A 21069-nucleotide genomic window follows, 5' to 3' on the forward strand; every position below is an offset into this window, starting at 1 on the left:
AGACCCTGCTGAGTCAGTTCCTTGTTTTCACTTAGAAGCCCTAGGCTACCCCAGGCCTTCTCAAAGCTTCCAGCTCTAGAGACAGCCTTTGGTAAATGGTATAAAAAGAGAGGCAAGATCCAAGTAGGGAGATGGCATTATCACATGGTGGTAGGCTCCCATTATGCCTTCCCCAGGCAGAGAAGAGCATGCTGAGGAAGATTGAGCAGGTGTGCCTTTTCTGAACCAGACGTTTCAGATGGAGATTCTCACAGCTGAGGCCACAGAGATAGGTGGGGAGACTGCAGGCCTTGGATCTGAGTCTGATTCTTGGTTCTGTTGCTTACTAGTGAGTTTCTGTGAGATTCCGTTTACAGTTCCATAAAATAGGGTTTGGTATCTGTGCCTGGATTGTTGCAGGGATTAAACGTGCCCATATACCTACGGCAGTGAGCACTGTGCTTCAAGCAGAGGCTCAATAGATGAAAATTAGTAATTATTGTTATTAATTATGAGGTCTGATTATTATCATACCTTAAATCACCTGGGCAAGAAAGAAGTCATGTTATAGTTATGAATTATAACAATGTGGAGTTTCATCTTATCATAAATGGTAATAGTAATAAAACTTTTGGTCAAGAATATTTATCAGTTCAGAATTTACTGACACTGTGAGGCCTGTCATGGGTCATATAGAATTAGATGTGCCAACCTTGGGGGCAGAGGCCCTGGATTCATGTCCTAGATCTGCAAATTCACTGAATCACCTTGGGTAAATCATTCTCTTTCTCTGAGCCTTAGGTTCCATAGATGTGAATGAGAACTTATCCAATGTAAGTTCTGAGGAGGATCCTTCCAAAGCTGAAAGTCAGACTGCTGAGAATCCCCATGGACAGAGGAGCCTAGCAGGCTTCAGCTCATGGGGTCGCAAAGACTTAGACAAGATTAAGCGGCTTAGCACAGCACAGCACATGAAAATTAAAAGGGGCTTCCCTGGTGCCACGGCCAGGGAAGCCGCAGATGGTAGAGAACCTGCCTACAATACAGGACATCTCTTAGATGCAATTCCTCTTTCCGCCACTAGGAGCAGTCAGACAGTCATCTTGGGCTAAGCCCTGACTCCAGGCATTCCCTGTCTCTCAAACAAACCCTCTTTAACTCTGCCAGTAGTGCTTCCTTTTCTTTCCCTCTCACCTAGACTGTAAGTTCCCTCAGGGCAGGTATGATACTTTTCGGTTTTGTTTATATCCCCAGCATCTAATGCATTAAAAATCCAATCAATTATTTGATTAATTGATAATGTTAAGCAGTATTTTTTACTAAGGCCGGTCTATCAGTCAAATATTAGGATATGAATGACCCCAGCATTCAGTGGCTTAAAATAACAATTACATATTTTCATACATCTGTGGGTTGGCTGGGGTTGCCTGGTCTAGATTGGGCTGAGCTGTGGCAACTCTGCTCAGCTTCCTGTATTTCTCATCCTCCTCCTTGGGGCTATCTTGGGCGTACTCTCCTGGTGATGGCAACTGCACAAGACATCAAGCAGAATTATGCATAATGTCTTGAGGTAGGCTTAAAACTGGAAACTATCTTTCCTATCTCATTTTATTGGCCAAAGCACACCATTTGGCTCGACTGAAAGCTAAGGGGTGGAGAAATATAATCTGATTTTTTAAAGGAAGAAACTTGAGAAGTTGCATAACAAAGAGTCTCAATTCAGAGAAAGGTAAAGAGTTGGGGCATTAATGCCTTCTCCTGTAAGTAAACCCAGATTTCCATCATGCCACCATCCTGGGTCATCTTGGGTTGTCAGGGCCCATGGGTTATAGCGTTTAATCATGAATACAGTAGTCTAGAGGAGACAGAATATCTCCTCTACAGAATACAACATTAAAGGAGACAAAATCCGAAGTAGATTGCAGTATCCTACCAAACTGTTGTAACTATGTTCCCTTTATTCCGAGGTTCAAGTTGGAAAGGAAGAAAGCAAGCAGAAAGAATAATAATAATATTAATCACCCACTTATGTATAAAACTAGAAATTCGCAAAGTTCAGTTCAGTTCTGTTGCTCAGTCGTGTCCGACTCTTTGTGACCCCATGAATCGTAGCACGCCAGGCCTCCCTGTCCATCACCAACTCCCGGAGTTTACTCAAACTCACGTCCATCTAGTCGGTGATGCCATCCAGCCATCTCATCCTCTGTCGTCCCCTTCTCCTGCCCCCAATCCCTCCCAGCATCAGGGTCTTTTCCAATGAGTCAACTCTTCACATGAGGTGGCCAAAGTATTGGAGTTTCAGCTTCAGCATCAGTCCTTCCAATGAACACCCAGGACTGATCTCCTTTAGGATGGACTGGTTGGATCTCCTTGCAGTCCAAGGGACTCTCAAGAGTCTTCTCCAGCACCACAGTTCATATTCTCAAAACGTTCCTTCAAATTATGTATTATTATTCTTATTTTACAGATGAGAGAATTGAGGCAAGAAAATTACATACATTGCTCAATATAAATGCAACTGGTAAATAATGGGGCTGGAATTCCAACCTATGTATGTTTGACTTGCAAGCTTGCCCTTTCAGTGGAGGAGCTCAGGCAGCAGATTCTAATCTTGATATCTTTGCAGGGTTGGGGGGAAGAGAGAGAAGTTCTTGCCTCTACACCCAAGACAGAGGACATCAATTGGATCCCTAGGCACAGTGCCTGGAACACAATAGGTGCACGAAGTATTTTTATGAAAGGGTAAACGAAGAAAAGAGTGACAGGAAGTAAGAGAAAGAGGAAGGGAAGATCAATAAAAGTGGAGAAAAGACAAGAGGAAGAAAGAGGATATAAGAGATGATGTAAGTATGTTGATCCAGTTGGGAAAACCACAGTTTTCCATCATGGGCAGAAATCTGGATTCTGAGGGCCTTTTGTCCCCTGCCCCTACTCATGCTGAGAACAATGGCCCCGTCCCTGCCTCTATGCCGCAGCCTAGAGGCTGCAGCCTGAGCCAGCCCTCAAGTATTTTGCTGATCTACCAGTCTGCCTTGACCAATCAAGACACACTCATTTTCTTGTTCATAGGCAGTTGTACTTCAGATTCAAGACACTTATATTTCCTCTGCCTGAAGCACCCTTGCCCCTTTTCATGGTTTGCGCCCTCATTTTGCTTGTTTACTCAGGATTTACCTGGCTGTCTTATCAGCAGAAGCACCCATTCTATCATCTAACCTATTGCAGGCTACCCACTTTTTATCCCTTTAGACTGCTTTATTCCTGTTACAACATTTATTTACTTGACATCATATTACATATTTTAATTTACCTGTTTTTATTGGCTATCTTGCTCCAGGAGACAAACTTCAGGAGGGCAAAGTACTTGTTCACTCCTCTCTCGTTCTGTCTTGTTCAGTCCTGTGTCTGGAGCATCTAATACTGTGCCAGACATATGGTAAGCACTCAGTAAATATTTGCAGAATGAATACATGAATAATGTATGGATGAAAAATGCTAACGGAATGGATGAATCCCCAAACCAAGAGCAAATGAATCATCTGCTTGAATTTAAACGTGGTGCAAGTGTCCCTTGTTTACAAAACGAATTTAATGATGCCAATTATTCACACTACAAAATGATTCTTCAGTTTACCAAAGGTTTCATTTGAAAGCTAGTTAAAATAGCTTACTCATTTAGTGATTTTAAAAATATAATCCAATGTACAAAATAGTGGTGTACAGACACCTTTTCTAGAACATATACATTTCTTAAAATGAATTGCAGGTATGCATAATGACGGTTCTGATTCTGATTTCTAATTCTGGTTTGTTTGTTGTGTGGACAAAGATTGGTTTATTAAAACTCCTCACAGAGGGCTATTTCAATGTTCATATGTGCATACATTTACATTACTTTTTAAGCTTGTGAATAGGTGCATTTAAATACGTTTGTGCTCCTGAAGAACCATTGGAAGTGTTCTCAAGATTGGTACTTTGCAAATCAGCTGGCTTTGCAAACACTCTAAGGTTGGTTTAGGCTACAGGATTTGAGAGTTCTGGGGTCCAATTTGCATGAACGTTGAAAAGTTGGCTATCAGGGCTGGAAAGGGGAAGGCAGAAATGATCCTTAAATGGAGAAGGCTTAAAAAAACTTTCTCGAGTGTCCTCGGCTTAAGATAGATGAACGTACGCAGCACACTGTGAGTATTTCAGTGCTTTAGCTCCTTGTTGTGTGTGTTTCCCCTTCCCTATTCAATTGCCCCTCTGGTGCCTAAGAGATAATAGTGATGTTTCTGTCGAGCACAGGTGGGTCACAGTAGAATGCAGTATTTTACACAGGTGGCTCCAGAGCCGCCTTCTTGGAAACACTATTTCAGAGAAGTCTCTCTGTTCTGATTGCAGTCACTTTACTCCTGGGTCTTAAGCCATGATGGAGGCCCCATTGCAAAGAGTATTGTTCTGGGCAGGGGTAGAATTGAAGAATAAACTTTTAATAGCTATTCATTCAATGCCTATTAAGTACTTTAATTTCAGTCTTTACAACTGTTCTTCAGAGTAAGTATTCTTATGCCCATTTTATAGGTAAGAACAGGGAAGCTAGGAAAATTGAACTACTTACTCAAAGTCAAATAGTTTGCTAATAAATGAATAATTAAATGTGATTTAATTGCTCAGAGTCTACAAGAGAATATAACTGGGAACTAATTTATATGGGAGAGGTGGGAAAGAGAGGTGAGTGGAGGCCTCCTTAATGGTATTCTTTTCAAGCTGAGAATTAAAATATGCAGATGAGCTAGTTAGGATTAGTGTAGGGAGAGACTGTTCCTGGAAGGCAAAGACTACAGAAGGCATTGAGGGAGGATGGAATTTGGAGGTTTTGAGGACCTAAAAAATATCTCTAAAACTAATGTTTAATGAGCTTTGAGGAAATATATAGATTACCCAGGGTGTCGCAGGACAGGGAGAGAATCCTGAATTGTGTCTCAAATGCACTGGGCAGTTGTTGATTTGTTTTTACTTAAGTAGATGTGATCTGATTGTATTAGTTAATGAAGAGCATTTTGGCTGCTAGTGGATGAGACAGAGGGGATGCATGGGTCTTTTCAAATTAATGTTTTCATTTGCTTTGGATATATACCCAGGAGTGGAATTGCTGGATCCTGTGGTCATATCATAGTTCCATCGTTAACATTTTGAGCAACCGCCATACTGTTTTCCGTAGTGGCCGCTCCAGTTCACATTCCCACCAACAGTGCACAAGGGGTCCCTTTTCTCCACATGTTTTTTTTTTTTACCACTTTTCATGTCTTGTCTTTTTGTTGAAAGTCATTCTGACAGATATGAGGTGATATTTCATTTGCATTTCCCTGATGATTAGTAATGTTGAGGTTCTTTTCATGTGAACCCCAATGTTCATACCATTATATACAATAACCAGGGTATGGAAGCAACTTGTGTCCATTGATAGGTTAATGAATAAAGAAGATGTGAGATGTACACACACATACACACACACATGAAATATTACTCAGCCATAAAAAATAATGAAATTTTGCCACTTGCAAATGGATGGGCCAGAGATTATTATGCTTAGTGAAATAAGTTAGAGAAAGGCAAGTACTGTATGTTTGCACTTATATGTGGAATCTAAACAAAAGAAAACAAATGAACATAACAAAACAGAAACAGACTTGCAGATGCAGGGAGCAAACTAGTGGTTATCAGTGGAGAAAGGAGTAGGGGAAGGGGCAAGATAGAGGAAGGAGATTTAGAAGTACAAACTACTAGGTTTAAATTAAGTAAGATACCGGAATATACTGTGCCACACAGCAAATATAGCCAATGTTTTATAATAACTTTATATGAAATATAATCCATAAAAATGTTGAATTGTTATATTGTTACATCTGAAGCTGGTATAATATTGTAAGTCAACTATGTTTCAGTAAAGAAAAGTAAAGAATGGATGCATTCAGATTGTTGCAGTTTACCTGTAGACGGGGGTTGCTGGCTTGAACGAAGGCCATGGTGCAAGTTCTAGGTGTGTTTTGAATTGGAAGCAGGACTTTGTGTTCAATTGGCTGTGGCAGGTGAGAGAACGCCCATGAATCATTCTCATGAGACTAACTCAAGCAGTTGGATAAAGGTGCTAATTATTGACCAGGAAGAATCTGGAGAATGACCAGGTGTATGAGTTTGGGAACAGGTGTAGGAGGTAAGGTGCCCCAAGCTGCAGTTTTATGAGACCATTTTGGGCCCTAGGCTGCTCACTTCCCAGTACCCACAAATACCCTCCTGGGTCAGGAAGACAATGTCACCTGATGGTTAATGAGTTAAAAAGAAAAACCCCTTAGCTCTGAGCACACTCTGACTTTGGACAAATGCTTGCCCTGCTCTGAGCTACTTCTTGTCTTGGAGGAGTTTGGTCAAAAGACCTCTACATTTCCGTTTCCCTGTAAAAGCCCATGATTTCTGAATATGTTCACTCCAGGCACGGTTTTTCAAAAGTATGTCCAAAGAATATTTGTATAGTGATTCTGTGTCAGTCAAGAGTCCTGTCCTGAGACCCAGGTGAAATAGGACATAGCAGTGGTAATGGCCAGAGGACACTCAGGGGCATTCAGTCCACTCCAGAGCTCAGGGCAAAGGTTGGCCGGCTCCCCTGATGTTGCCACTCAGGGCCATTTGTCAACAATCCCTTGCTGTTCATGGCCTCCAAAGATTTTTACCTGTTCACTTTCTCACCTGAAGTGTCCATGCCATTACTCATCTCCTTCTCTGTTACTGGCAGGGGGGGAGCAGAATTCCATGACACAGACAATGTACTTAGACATGGAGCTGCCTTAGTCTGAATCCTAGTTGTAACCCTTACTCGCTGTTGGCAGATATTTTCCTGCATGACCCTCATTTTCCACATCTGTAAAATGGTAACATCCGTACCTCCTGCAGAGAATTGTTGAGTTAGAAAGATGATAAATCAGAGCGCCTGGAATACAGTCAATACACAGTGAATGTTTCTTTCTTCCCCTCTCTTCCCCCCCTCATCTCACTACTACTTCTCATTATCTTTTGTTTCTCAGAATTGAACTAAGACATCAAACATTTCAGGAAGATATTTCCTGACCTTTCCTTTCCCACAGAGTCTTGTCTCTAATTTGATCTCGCCACAGCATATCATATCCCCTACGCTTGTCTGTCCCACTGACATCCCTTTGTAGGAGACGTCTAGAGACCAACTATCACTGACACTTCATCACTGTCTCTCAAGCACACAGGCATACAGTAGGTGTTCAATAATTGTTTGCTAACATTTAGTGCCAAAGAGGCTGTTTAAGGAAAGCATCCTCAAAGAGAGATGATGACCAAAGAGGAGGGAGAAAAAAATCACCTACGCCCGCTCCTTTAAAGAGATTTTGGCATAGAATATGAAGGGAAAATAGCGTAAAAGTGGAATCCATTAACTGGCCCCAATTGCATTAGTAGTTCTCTGCTATGTGGCGTACAATCATCATTTAGTCTTCAGTACAAGCAGTTCTTGATTGACTAAGAAATGTTTATCAGAAGAAGCAAAATTTATGGTGTGTATTTGCAGTCTGATTTGCTCTCCTTCTATAGCTTTGCTTATATCTATGGAAAAATAGCAAAATGCACCCAGACAGTCTTAATTTCTTTAAGTCAGTTGAGTCACAGCAGCAGACGTTGGAAGATGTGCTGTAAAATACTCAGTCATCAGATAAAACAGTTTGGGATGTGGCAGATGTATAAAATGAAGTAGGATTATTTTTTTCTAGCTAAAAGTTTGCATATTTACAAAAAATTCTGGTGGAACAAATAGAGATTTAGCCAGACCAGCACTTTTAAGTAGGTGTGATTTCAAAGCAGAAAGGCAACTGAAAATAGCAGCCGTCCTTTCCAGCCCCTTCCTAATAACCCTGTTTCTCACCCGCATGCCCAGCACCTAATAATTGCTTTTCCGCAATAAACGTCTTTTCCTTTCCTTTTGTTAACAGCGTGGCTTCTGGAATACTTATGCATTTCATTTGGCCCGTGTCTGTCTTAAATATCAAGTCATAAGTAAGCAGGGGTAGCAGCAGCATCCTAAGTGGTTCCTAGAAGGGAGGTGCCTTCCCTATATTATTGCTGAGCATAATCACACTCATTTTACACATGAGGAAGGTGCATGCCAGGAGGTAAGCTGTATGTCCAAGTTGGTACAGCTTAGACATTGTGGAGCTTGGGTATCTCCCTAGAGCTTTCTCGTTCCAGTACACCCTGGTATTTCTCAGATGTAAGCTGACAAGCTTTCTGTCTGCTGAGGTGATAACTTCCTGTAACTGGACATTGAACATCTTCTAATGTATCTGTATCCTGAAGCCAAATGCACGGAAACCCGTTCAACTCTGCCCATGTCCGCATGCGCATAGCATCGTCTGCTTTGCATATATTCCTCCTGCCGCTTAGAACATGTGCGCCCTTTCATACTCTTAATTCCAGTTTATTCTTTGAAAATTTCATGCTCAAATGTCCTACCCCCCAGAAATATTTTCCTGAAACCCCTTGCCCCTCTTTCTCCCCTGCTGCTGGTATAAACTCAGCATTCTTCCTCTGTGTCCTGTGCACCCCCCATGTGCCTAATTCCCAAGATCTTCCTCCACATACGATGAGGTTATGTCCCCTACAACTTCAAAGTAGTGTTAAGTCAAAAATGCTTGTAATAAATAACCTTCCCCGGTGGCTCAGATGGTAAAGAATCTGCCTGCGATGCAGGGGATCTGGGTTCAATCTCTGGGTTGGGAAGATCCCCTCGAAAAGGGAATGGGCAACCCACTCCAGTATCCTTGCTTGGGAAATCCCATGGACAGAGGAGCTTGGTGGGCTACAGTCCATGGGGGTCACAAAAGTCAGATACAACTGAGCGACTAACACTTTCACTTCAACCTAACCTACAGAACATCGTAACTGAGCCTAGCCTACCTTACACATTTAGCCTGCGGCTGGGTAAAATCATTTAATGCAAAGCTTATTTTATAATAAAATGTTGACTCTCTCTAATTTATTGAGTGCTGTGCTGAAAGTGAAGCACAGAATGGTTCGGTGCAGAATGATGGTGGTGTGTTGGTCATTGAGGCTGCTTTCCGGTGGCTGACTGCGAGCTGAGACTCGCTGCCCTGCCCACTGTCACAGGGGACCGTCAGACCATATATCAGTAACCCTAGAAAATGTCAAAAGTTAAGAATTCCAGGTACAGTTTCTACTGAATGTGTATTATTTTTGCACCATTGTAAAGTCAAAAAACTGTAAGTTGGGGACAGTATTCAGTAGTTGACCCATCATTAAAAATAATTTCTCCCAAGCTCTTATTTCTTTAAGGGCAGAGGCCGTATTGTATATGTAGTTTAAGGATACATATTCCCAGGTACATGCATATCTATGGAACTTGTCACAGACTTTGACAAATAGTCTGTATCTATACATGTAAAGATATAATAAGGATAGGTGTCATTCACCTATATTCACCTGACCCATGTAAGCAGTTTACGTGGAAACTCATTTAAATATCATAATATGCATGTGAGATTAAAACTGTTTAACAAGGATTATTCTTAGCAGGAGAGGGAAAGAGAGCAAGAAATATGTACACAAATTTATATGTAAATTATATATGTATATGTAAATACACATACACATATAAACTTATCAGTACAAACACACACATATCACAGGTCTGGATGTTTTACTTAATCACACACTCAGTAAGATTCAACATACAGAGACTGTCAGTTTATTTAGCCATATTGATACACACACAGTGCAGATCACAGGTGGTTCTCTGCTCTCTATGTTCTGCTGTAGACTGTGTCAGATTGGGCATCACACTGCCAGTCAGGACACTGAAGGGCCTGGGATGCAAACTGCATGGAGAGATGATCTGAGCATGGATTGTTTGGAGAAGAGAATGCTCTGGGGGAACACAATCACTTTGTTCAGATATCTAAAGCGCTGTCAGGAACAAGAGTGATTGGATTCATCTTGGTTGGCCCCGGGGGGTACAAAACTGGAACTAATGGACAGAAACCTCAGGGAGGGGGAGAGAGTGCAGCTCCGTCTAAGGAAAGATGTGTGGCCCAAAGAGTCTGTCGTGGCTCTCATGCTCAGAACAGAGAGCTTCAGCCACATCAGATGCAGGAGCTCAGGCTGTATGTCTCTCTGACAGGAGCTGTCATTATTGTGCGGGGGGCTTCTGCTGTGGGTAGGAGAGGATGTTACAGGAACCCCATGATCTCATCTAAGTACCAGTTATTAGAAATTGAACAGAGTCTCCATATGGAGTCCCTTATGCCTCAGACAGAGTTTTATTTTCTACTACTACTGCTCCCGCCACCATTATGATTAGTGTTAATTGTCATAGGATAGGTGCTGTTTGCAGGGCAGCTACTGTGTAAAAGGCACGTATTCCTTCGCTGGATACTTCCAACGTCGCATGCACCGTGTCGTTTTATCTGCGCAGCAGTCCTGAATGGTCAGCACTCTCAACTCAGTTTTGCAGTCGTGAGGAACTGAAGCCCTGGGAGGGTGGAAGAGTCTGCTGCTGCTTAGCTAGATACTAATTCTCCAGCCCATGTATGTCTCACCACGAAATTAGTTACCTTTCTTCTTTACAGAGAGGGCGGGGAGAAGGAAAGAGAGGAAAGAAGAGGTGAGAAGAGGAAATCAATGGAGAGGAATAACATGATCATCGTGTACTTCACTCAGATGTGTTTTGGGAAAAGGTGATACTCTGTTCCGAAAATGTTCTAATTTCTTGAGTGTCTGAGTGCATATTGCTGGTTGTGTACATCGCCATGATCAAAGACAGGTTTGTTTGATTCCTGCTGTGATGAATCTACTTAGTTCTGTGGCCACTGCCTCCTTCATAGGAAGCACTGGCTCCCAGTTGTATGAGAAAGGTCAGTTTACGTGTGTGACACGTCCACACCTTCTCCTAAGGAGGCATCGGAAGGACCTAAGTAGGGCAGGTAGAAGAACTTGAATAGGAATTGGAAAGTCTAAGATGGTGCGAAGATTTGGGAATAGTATCAGTGCCTTAAGAATAGGAAAATTAAACAGATATCTGAAAACATAATTCTAAGCAATTTTAATAGTCTCTTATCCCAAGGACCTTAGAAGCTCAAGTTGGTTGAACCAGCCTTAGTGGAATAATATATGGAAACGTATCACTGACTCAATGGACATGAGTTTGAGCAAGCTCCAGGAGTTGGTGATGGACAGGGAAGCCTGGCGTTGCTGCAGTCCATGGGGTCGCAAAGAGTCGGACACAACTGGGCGACTGAACTGAAGAAGTTCTCATGCCTTTTTTTCTTGTATGATGTTCTCTTTACATGTCGTATACTCTACAGACATCTTTCAAAACCTGCCACCCCTACCAAGTCATGTTTGATAATGATTTTATGACACTGAGTTGTTTTGGAAAGTGGGATATTGAAAAGGGTTGAGGATCTGAGTTGATGTTGGTAGAGAAGCCTGATAAGTTCCCATTACAGAGAAAGATGACTTTCCGTGTGGCTTATGAGCTAAAGGTGGAGGAAACATTTGAATTACAGATAACAGTGGAATACTGACATCATACTGTTAGGGTTGTTTAGAGGATTAAACAAAAAGCAAATGTGAACTGTATGGAAATAGTAAATACTCAAAGTGTGTTTATTATCTTCTTACAGTGAAAGTGAAAGTCGCTTAGTCGTGTCTGACCCTTTGTGACCTGTTTAGTCCATGGAATCCTCCCGGCCAGAATACTGGAGTGGATAGCCTTTCTCTTCTCCAGGGGATCCTCCCAACCCAGGGGTCGAACTGGGGTCCCCTGCATTGCAGGAGGATTCTTTACCAACTGAGCTATCAGGGAAACCCACTGTCTTCTTATGGGAAAGCCATATAGCCACTCTTCATAAGAAACTAAACATGTTATTGAAGTTGATAACAATGAGAAGTCTAAGAAGTTGTGTGTGTGTGTGTGTGTGTTTATGTGTGTTCAGGGAGGGTGGAATTGCGCGAAAAGATCTGTTACAATTGTCACTTCATAGCTGACTCAATGGTAAAAAATCCACCTACTAGTACAGGAAATGGGGGTTCGATCCCTGGGTAGGAAAGATCCCCTGGAGGAGGGAATGGCAACCCACGCCAGTATACTTGCCTGGAAAATTTCAAGGAGCCTGATGGGTTACCATCCATGGGGTCGCAAAGAGTTTGACCCAGCTGAGCATGCGCGCACACACACACACACACACACACACACACACACACACACACACACACACACACACACACACACACACACACACACACACACACACACGCACGCACGCACGCACACACGGAGAAGGAGAGCACAGGAAGATCAAGGCTGTCAGTGCTTCAGACTCAAAGCCTCTGCACCTTCCCTGCAATACAGTCAGTCCTGTCCAAGGGAAGGGAGGTTCATGGGGGCAGGTCTGGCCTCTGTTTCACCTTCCAGGCCTTGCTGAGACACATGGTAAATCTGTCTGTCATTTCCTGCCCCTCTCTCTTTTGATAGCCACACTTGTCTTCAAATACATTAGTATAAGCAGTTCTGCTACAGCCAGACCTTTCTGTTGCCCAAGAATCGTTTATCCCTTTGTGATGACCGTCTATCATTTATTTTAAGGTTTTTAATCTTGTTGCTTCTGCTTTGAGTTCTGAGGATAGTGGGAACTTATCAAAATCCCAACGATGGGTGAATTTCCCAATGTGAAGTTCAAGTTCTTAGGCAAGGAAGCTTGCCTCCCTCATTGTCTTTATCCCTGGAGTTTCTGGTGCAGAACAAGGCACAGAAGAGAAGCTCAGTAAACACTCCAATATCTCCTGGGGTCTGCTTGAAGGAAGAGTCTATTCCATTTCACGCATTTCTTATTACAAAAACGTTTGTCTTATTCTTAAAGTCTGTTATTGTTAGGTGCATTTTCATATGTTCCAGTAAATTAAAATTGGTAGCAACTTAATCTTTCTCTCTCCAAACACATTTGCAATGCTTGGTGTTTTTTATCCTGTTGTTCTCCGGGTGTCATATATCATTATACTATGTAGCATTTCTTAAAGAAAAAGCCTACAGAAAGTGTATTTTTTCATTTTAAAATCCTTTATTAGTGTGGCCTATAGCAATTAAAGCTTGAAATTAGAATTACGGATTGTGCATTTTGATGCAAGCGACCATATAGATGTATTAACATTGTGGCAAGGTTTTGCTTTGCGGACACAAAGTTGTCATTAGGAAATATAATACTCATTTTTTGCCTGATTAATTATAGCAAAGGCATAACAAAATATATATTGTGTGTTGGAACATTGTACCATTTGCAGAATTAGAAGTCATGGTTAAGCTGAGGTATGAATCCAAAACATTCTGTGAGAAACTCACAGAACAAGTATGAAATTTGCTTTTGAAATATTTTTGGTAAAGAGAATTCATGCACTTAAAATGTGAAGAAATACATGTAAGAACACAGTTCACAATCTAAAATATTCTTTGAGTTCTCCTCTCAGCTGCTCAGATCTACCGTGGTTTTTGATATGTGTAACTTCAGAGGATATTCTGATAATGGTTCATAATAAATAATATGTAACACATAATATAAACATAACAGTAGCTACTCTTTTCCTTTTTTAAATTTTTAAAAACTTATTTATTTATTTGGCTGCATCGGGGATGGAGACATAGGTTTTGGGAGGAGAGTGGATGTCTTTGCCAGTGGTCAGATTCTGAGACTCATTTGCCTCTAAGTGTCTTCCTCTGGAAGTGTGTGGCTGTTGTACTCACGGAAAATGCGAAGCTCTTGTATTAGTGCTGCCAGCCCTGCTGCCAGCTCCCTTTGTTGCTCTTTAATTCCTTCAAGATAGCATTATTTATGTTGTTCCTAGCCAGAGCGGTTTGTATTCCCAGCTAGGGGCCAACTTAATGCCTGCTGATACTTAGAAGACAAAGGTTTTAAGGTTCTAGCCTCTAGAGGTTGTGAGGTGAGTTGAGTCAGACTGCCTCGCTTCTGCTCCGAGTTTCATCCTGTACTATGTCAGTTAGGTAAGTGACTTAACCTCTTTGAACCTAATTTCCATCTTGAGCAAAATGAGGGTAAGTGTAGTATCTACCTCTTGGGACCATCATATGTATTAAAAATGTAATCCACATTCAGTACTTAGCACAGGAGCTGGCATATGGAGAACAACCAATAAGCTTTGTCTACTGTTTGTAATGGGGTGTCTTTAAGACCGCTGATCTGCCAGTATCTAATAAAGAGAACTCTTCTGCATTGCCTCACCCAGCGAAATGGATTTTACCATTATTATGCTGAGAGAGAAGCCTTTTTTCATACCTTCAGATTAATCAATTTCAGTTCATTTCCCCACCTTCTTGTAAAGCCAGCTTTGACCCTGCCTTTCAACTCAAAATGATGATTTTATGAAAGTTAATATGAAATTAGCAAGATGGTGCTTTTCAGTCAATGAGAAGTCTGTCTGCTGAAAAAGTATGAACAATAGTTCACATTTCTTCTACTGCATCCTACATGAAGTTGTGTGTTATCTAACAACAGGAGGATGTTAAACCATACAACATAAACTTCCTTCCCCCAGAGTAGCAAGTGAGCTGTTTTCATCTTTCTGTTGTGATACCATTTTTTAGACTGTGTCAGCATGCTTATTATCAATTTATCTTTTCACAGTCTGTGTGCATTTTCTTCCAGTTTATTGAGATCTCTTCCCCAAGATTTTCTAGGCATTTCTCTGGATGTCCAGGTTGGATTTCTGCTTGAAAATGTGCTTTCTTGCTCAAATACTTGCTCAAATGCAAGCTCCACCTACCCAAAAGGCTCATAATATATATTGGCAAAGAAGTATATAGTGTTACATTCAGCATGTATTCCTAGACATTCTCAAGTAATATCTGTTTAGCTGTGTTTAACTGATCACTTACAAAACAAATTTGGCCACGAAAAATTTATTTTCACAAGAAGGGGTGTTTCAAAGAATGATATATTTGTCAGGATTATGGGTAAGATTGATAACTTAAGCTATGGTAGTTGGCCTATTTCTCAGGTTTAGAAAGATAATAATAAAGAAGCTATTGCTTGGTCTGATCTGATTTTCCAAAGCCAGTGGGGACCATAAACACATAACTCTAATCTGGTTGACGGGGCTGGGACTAGGGTGAGGAAACGGAAGCCCTTATCGTAGGTAGATATCCCACCATTTAAGGAGGTACCACAAAACTCAGTAATCCAGGTAATATTTCAATGTAATGTGTTTTTAAAAAATGCAAAAATTCTGTGAGGGACTGAGTGGCAAATTTCAAATAAAGGCAGGATCAATATTATTATTATTTTTTTCTTTTGCTTTTGGCGTTAGTATGGCTCTGTATGCACCATTACTGTTATTTTTGGCGTTTTGTCTATCATGGTTTTTTGCACTGAAGTACTGTAGGCCTCGGTTGCTGAGCTCTGGGAGCCCTTTGACTTAATGCCAATGGTAAGTGCCTTGTCACCGTGCTCCACTACCAGCTCCACGATTTGATCCCTGCCCAGTGTACCTGCGGATGGAAGAGCAAAAGCATTTTATCTCGTGCCGAGGTTCTTAAGGTCAGCATTAAGAAGGGGTGGCACGTACATGTACACAGCAGCACTAATTACAATAGGCAGAAGGTGCAAGCAACCCACGAGTCCATTAACTGATGAGTGGATAAGTGAAATGTCATATATGCACACAAAGGAACATTGCGTGCATGCATGCTAAGTTGCTTCCGTCGTGTCTGACTCTTTGCAACTCCGTTTACTGTAGCCCACATTACTCAGGTTTAAAAAGGAAGGGAATTCTGTCACATGCTATACCATTGAGGACAGTTGAGCTAAGTAAAATAATTATACTAAGTAAAATGATCAGTCCCAGAGAAGACAAATACTATGTGATTTCTTTTCCATGTGGTGTCAAGAGCAGTCAAACTCATGGAAACAGAAGCTAAGCATGGTCATGGCCTGGACTGGGGAAAGACAAATTGGGAGTTGTTATCTAATGGCTATAGAATTTCAGTTTTTCACAATGAAAAAGTTCTGGAGATGGACTGGATAGCAATCTTAATAACTTAACATTACTGATCTTACACCTAAAAATGGTGAAGATGGTAAATTTCATATTATGTGTATTTTCTCACAGTTGAACACTTAAACAAAAGAAGAAGAAATGGCAGAGGTCAAGGGCGAAGAAGCACATCATCAAAAACTGAACTTGAGAGTGGGGACAAGGAACCATAATGCCAGGAAAGGGAAGAAAGAAAACAGAGGTTGGGCGAGTGGCCTGAATAAATACCAGACAAGGGCTTCTGTCTGTCACTGGAAACAAGTGCATCAAACAGATGCATAAAAAAATGGGACCAAGGCACATTCATTCAACTTCAGGTGTTTTTTCTGGCTTTTCTTCTTTGGCGACTTTCTTGGGGCAAGAAGACTTTAAATATAAGATCTAAATAGAGGTCCTCTGTTAATGTACACCTTCACAGTGCTGATGGACTGGCCAGGATGTGCAGCACATTTTGGATGCTTTTATAGAAAAGCTAAGACTTATTTTTCTAATAACTCTTTCATCTGCAGCATCTAGTTGTTCCATTAGGAAAACTAAAATAGCTCGTGGAATTGCTTTTTGTCCTTCTGCAATAACAGACACTGCAGTGAGCTCGTCGCTTTGGGATATATGTAGAATATGACGTGGATACAATGAGAAAAGAAAAATGTCTCTTCACTCCACACCCTTTTGGCAGAAGGACATTTTTTGACGTCTCCTTCATGTTTCCAGGTCAGAGAACATCTTCCCTTGTGTGAACAGAAGAGAGATAATTTATAACAACATATGCTGAAATAATGTACTGTGATCTCTTTTGAGGGCAAGTATCATCTATAAATAATTTTAACAGCTCACAGAGTCTTGGCCATACTTAGCATGGCATTTTTTGGTTGTTCTTTTGTTTTTTTTTTTGATTGCTTTACTTTTTCTTCACTTGGATTCACTAGATGCTGCTGCTTTTGTTGTTGAGGTGGAGAGACACTCTAGATGTTTCTTTTATTGTTGAGATGTGTTGTCAGAGTAGGCTACGTTAAACTGTGATAATAAATGTTCCCAGTGCTAGTGACTCAGAAAACGGAGGTCTGCTTTCTCATCTGCTGCATGTGCACTGAGGGTCAGCGATGGCTCTGCTGTCTGTCATCTTTTCTCTGGGACCCAGGCTCATAGAGCAGTCTCCCTTTGGTTGTCATGACTTTTAGGACAACATGGTGTGACTGACCAAGCTTTCGCTCAGACGTGACACGTTGCTTTTTCCACAGTTCATTGGCAGAAACAATCCACATAGCCCTTAGAGTTTGACAGAGTAGGCCTGTGTAATCTACCTTTAGGGAGAGTCCCTGCAGCAGCAACACCATACTGGCATAAATGGCAGAAGAGAGTAATAGACAGGTGATTGAACAAAGGAAAAGAGAGCTAATAGCTCTATAGCTTCCCAGGAACTCTATCTGCTGTTCTCATTCAGGCTTGACCACAATCATAGGAGTTCCTTCTGTTGTTCCTATAGGTGAAGAAGCTGAGTTCAGGTTAACTCGGCAACCTGCTTCAGGTCACATTAGAGCTAGAATGAGTTAGAGCTGGTGTTTGAATCCAAGGCCAACCAACTCAAAGGTCACGCTCTTCCCAAAGACAACATAGTGAAGCCCACACTTGTGTGTGGACAAAGTGAGGTCTGAAACTCTACTGTGAAAACCACTTTTTAATAAAGCAATCCAATATGAATACTCAAATTGATAGGCAGATGGAAAGCATATCCTGTAAAAACTGGTGGAAAAGATTAAATTCTGGAAGCAGAGTGGTATTAAAAATAGCAGTTACTCTGTGTCATGCATTTTCCATATGAAAAAACATCTGGGCCTCACTGACCATCAAATCAAGGGTGATCCAACTCTTTTAAGGGAAGTAATTTTTTTTTAAATCACTGTATTTCTAGAGTATTTCACATAGAATTAAAACATGTATTTCTAGAAATGACTGGTAACAGAATTAATAAGAATAAATTTATTAATAGTGCAAGAAAAGAGTTTACAAAGACAATACATTCACGCAAATATTAAAGTCAAGGCTGGCTAAGGCGATGTAGTATTGGAGTACACCTAGGTTTAACCCCTCTGTAAGACGGTATAAACAGTCTTTAAAATCTTACCACCCTCCCACCTATTCTGTTTTCAGTCAGCCCTCTTCTCTCCTCACATTTCCCACTCACAAGCAAACACTGTCAGATTCATCTCTGAAATACTGTAAATCCAAACATGCTCCATGCTCCCACAGCTATCTTTGAGTCCAGGCTACTGATTTCTTACCTGACTCTGTTCTGCCTGCCTGCTCCCAGCTCTTCCCCCATCACAGCAGCCAGAGTGACCCTTTAAAGATCTGTCATGCCACACCTAAGCTCAGAATCCTCCAAACATCCATTAGCTCTTGCAGTAAAAAAGCCAGAGTCCTGAAAATTGTCTTCCAGGTTCCCAAGACCCCCCTGCCACTAACCACCACACCTCTGACCTCCTCTCCTGCCTTTTCCTCCTCCCTCACTTATTTCAAGTCTCATGTGTTTCCTTTTCTCCTTAAAGACTCCAGGTACGCCGAAGGCCTTTGCATCTAGGGTTCTTTGCCTGAATGCTTGTCTCCAGTCATCTACCTGGAGCCCCACTTCCTACATCCCTCTACTCAAACATTATCTTTTCTAACAGGCCTTTCATGACCAACACATATAAAATAACTCCATTCAGCAGCACTCTACTCCCTTACCTATTTCTGGTATCCCAGAAGCCAAGTTATGTATTTATTAAAAAAAATACTCTAAAAAAATTGAAGAATAATTGAAATATTGAACTAATTTTAGATGTTATGTATATATATGTATGGAATCTGAAAAAGCATACTTACATATGTATTCTTTTTCAGATTCTTTGTAGGTTATTACAAAATAATGAGTATGGTTTCCTGTGCTATACAGTAGGTCTTGTTGGTTATCTATTTTATATAGAGTAGTGTATATATGTTCATTCCAAATGCCTAATTTATCCCTCCCCTCCTGGAAAGTTAACCTTGGTAACCCAAAGTTTGTTTTCAGTGTGTATGTCTATTTCTATTGTATATATAATTCATTTGTATTATTTTTTTAGATTCCACATACAAGCAATATCATAGGATATTTGTCTTTGTCTGACTTACTTCACTTGGTATGATGATTTGTAGGTCTATCCATGTTGCTGTAAATGGCATTGTTTTGTTCTTTTTTATGGCAGAGTAATATTCCATAGTATATATGTACCATATTTTCTTTATCCATTCTTCTGTTGATGACACTTAGGTTGCTTCCACGTCTTGGATTAAATAGTGCTGCAGTGAACACTGGGATGCATGTATCTTTTCAAATTAGGGTTTTCTCCAAAACTAAGTTATATATTTAAAGATGAAGGGAGTTTGTGTCAATTGCCACTGATGTGATTAAGTGCAGTGAGGACTAATAAATGACCATTGTATTTGGTGACAGAAGTAATTGACAGGAGTTGTTCCAGGAGAGTAGTCACATTAAAAAAACTGGAATGGGTGCAAAGAAGAGGGCCAGGAAGGAGAGAAATCAAGACAGTGAATGTACATCTAGTTCTAGTTCTCCTGCAACGGGGAACAGAGGTATTGGGCAATAGTTTAAGGAGGTTTTGGGATAAAAGAAGTGCTTTTGGTGAAGTGGGAAATGTTACAGTGATCTAGTCTGACAATGATGCAATAAATAGGGGAAAGTTGATAATACAAAAAAAGGGAGAAGATAACAGCAAAAGAGAGACCCTTAGTTAGGTGAGAGAGGGCCCAGATCATATTGGAAAAACTGGTCTGCAAAGCTTGTAATTTCACTTGCCATAGCAGAAGCAAAGACACACCTTTGCTGATAATGATAGAGACTTTGGAATATTTGGTGATGGGCGCAGGTGGAACTTCTTTTCTGAATATAGCTTCTATTTTTTTTTCAGTGAATCAAGAGAAATCATGTTTTTTCCCCAAGTCAGATAGCAATAAATCATAGAGCTTTCTGGATGCCAGGTTCTAAACTGTGTTCTTTCCATGACACCACAATGGTATTACCTAGCCTTTTTCAGGGTAAGGAACAAAAACTTCCCTGTGTTTTAGACCTCCTCATTTAGTGTTAATATTCTGAAGAAAGGTCATCATCAATTACCAAAGCTCATATTGGAACCATTTTTATGGGCTAGAGGCATGCATTGAACTTTTCTAATTATGCAACAGTTATCTCTTAACTGATTTCCTACAGTTTCCAAAGCTTAATAATAATAATAACCTATTTTTCATAGCAAGATTATGGAGCTCAGTATTAAGGTCAGCATTAGTAGCACCACTCAGCCAGATTAAGAAATTTCATCATCATTTTACCTTTTGCTCCTAGCATGGTTCACAGGGCTCACTAAATATTTGGTAGATGAAAGGAGATCACTTGTCTTATGAATTTCATTACTTCGCTGATTTTCGGTTGAGTTGCAGCAAACAGAAAACCCGTCCGAAAGTGGCCTAAATGATACTGTTGTTTCAAGTCCAAGACAGTTTAATTTATTGACTCAGCATCATCCCAGTGGGTCAGATTTCCAGCAGCTCCCCCATGTTGCCACCCTTAATTTCGCTTGTCCCAATAAGGCACATTGGCTCATGCAGCTGGCATGCTAGAGCCTCAACTAAGGGAACGTTTCTGTCTAGTGTCTCTTTAAGATCAAACAGAGCTTTTCCAGAAGTTCTCCCAGGGACTGACTGTAGTTTGACCTAGCGTTTGTACCCATATACACCAGATCTTTCAGTTAGCAAGATAAATAAGGCTACCATAATATGACCTTAGACCAAGAAAGATTCAGATCACGAGGTTGAGGTAGGCTGTCACTCTGGTGGCATGGCCGTGTGGGGGATGCTGAAGACAAGATCAAGGTGATCAAGGAAGAAAGGAAATGGGAATGTCTGCAGGTGGGCAGTCAGTCATCTCTCATGCCCAAGTGG

The 21069-nt window shown here is 41.0% G+C and overlaps 1 protein-coding gene across 1 annotated transcript in view; it reads left to right on the top strand.

The window, feature by feature from the left end:
• LOC122691792 overlaps window positions 1-21069 on the top strand; it is a 374778-nt gene that overhangs the window by 3706 nt on the left and 350003 nt on the right. The window contains exon 2 of the mRNA XM_043898642.1: window positions 2606-2822. The gene's annotated coding sequence lies outside the window, so the exon portion shown is untranslated. The remainder of the gene's footprint in view (window positions 1-2605; window positions 2823-21069) is intronic.

The sequence above is a fragment of the Cervus elaphus genome, chromosome 4 (genome assembly GCF_910594005.1).
Source record: "Cervus elaphus chromosome 4, mCerEla1.1, whole genome shotgun sequence".
Lineage (NCBI taxonomy): Eukaryota > Metazoa > Chordata > Mammalia > Artiodactyla > Cervidae > Cervus > Cervus elaphus.